The sequence below is a fragment of the Thermobia domestica genome, chromosome 11, assembly GCF_964235325.1.
Source record: "Thermobia domestica chromosome 11, izTheDome1.hap1.1, whole genome shotgun sequence".
Lineage (NCBI taxonomy): Eukaryota > Metazoa > Arthropoda > Insecta > Zygentoma > Lepismatidae > Thermobia > Thermobia domestica.
The window spans coordinates 74,084,756-74,086,574 of record NC_137464.1 but is presented as its reverse complement, the minus strand read 5'-3'; positions in this window follow the sequence as shown (position 1 = coordinate 74,086,574).

The window sequence follows — 1,819 nt, the reverse complement described above, 5'->3', positions numbered from 1 at the left end:
ACGTTTTTCCACACCCACTAGGCCCTGCGAGAATACAGGTAAATGGATGTTTCCACTGTGTATCCATGATGAACACTAACACCTTGTTTCAAAAATGATGCGTATTTAAAGCGAGTACAAATTTTTTTGTTTTAGTTTGTAAATTCTTGCACTCACTGGTGTGAAAAGGAAAGAAACAGTTCATCTGTTTATCGAGTAGTTGAAAACCGTTTATTTGTTAATCGAATAGTTGAAAACCGTTTATTTGTTAATCGAATAGTTAAAAACCGGATAAAGTTTAACGGTTAACCGTGAAAGCTGATCACTGTTTGATTTAAATTCTATTTGAAAATTTTTCGTTTCAAATTTGTTTTGAAATTTTTGTTTCAAAAATTTTGTTGAAAATTTTTTTTTCAAATTTTTTTCAAATTTTTGTTTGAAATTTTTTTGTTTGTAAATTTATTCTTTCAAAATTTTTTGTTTGAAAATGTTTCGTTTCAATTTTTTTTTTCGTTTCCAAATTTTTTGTTTGAAATTTTTTGTTTCAAAATTTTGTTTGAAATTTTTTTCGTTTGAAAATTTTTAATTTTTTTGTTGCAAAATTTTTTGTTTAAATTTTTTTGTTCGAAATTTTTGTTTTGAAATTTTTCGTTTCCAATTTTTTTTGTTTAAAATTTTTTGTTTCAAACTAAAAAAACTTTTTGTTTGAAATTTAAGTTTAAAAAATGTTCGAATTTTTTGTTTAAAATTTTTGTTTGAACATTTTTGTTTCGAAATTTTTTCGTTTCAATTTTTGTTTTCATTTTTTTAGTTTGAAAAGTTGAAAAAAAAAGTTTTAAATGCCAAGAATCTTTCCTAGAGAACATTGACCAGGGACCTCGTCGCGCATCAAAAACCAAATCATTGATCACGTGACCGTACTACACCCGAAGGGTACTACCAAATTGAAAGGAGATACCGTCCATACCTTATCAAAGAGGATACATTGAGTCAGTAACCGAACACATGGTTGTACTTAAAAATTTGAAAATAGGACCACCGAAACATATTGAGGTCCTGTACTATGCTTCAATTGGACAATTTCAGTGGACCCCCATTGCCAAAATTTAAGAAGGGTGCAACAATATACCCATGTCTTATGATAGGATATGGACCCCTTGTAATCATAGGATCTCATCAAAGGGGATAAAATGGACCAAAAAACAAACACGTGGTACAACGTTTATATTTTGGCAATTTTTGTACCCCTAAAAGGGAACGATGTAGACCATCCAAATTTATCATGATACATATTGAGGACCTGTACTATAATACCAAATGTTTAAATTGGGCAATTTCCAAAATTTAAGGGGTGGGCCAAGGTACCCCTCCTGGGGGTGCACAAATGTACCTATGTCTTATGATAGGGAATAGACCCCTATACATAACCATATAAGGTAATAGGACTTCATCCAAGGAAATAAATTGGGCCAAAATACCAAACACGTGGTTGTACTAAAATTTTGGCAAATTTGTACCCCTAGAAGGGAACAAGGTGGACCACCCAAATTTATCATAATACATGTTAGGGTGCAGTACTATAATACCAAATGTTTAAATTGGTCAATTTCCAAAATTTAAGGGGTGGGCCAAGGTGCCCCTCCCAAATTTTTCAAGGGGTGCACAAATATACCCACATCTTATAAAAGGGAATGGACCCCTATACATGACCATATAACCATATAAGGTAATAACACCTCATCAAAGGGGATAAATTGAGCCAAAAACCAAACACGTGGTATAACGTATTGCTTACGTTTATAGTTTTGGCAATTTTGTACCCCTAGAAGGGAATGAGGTG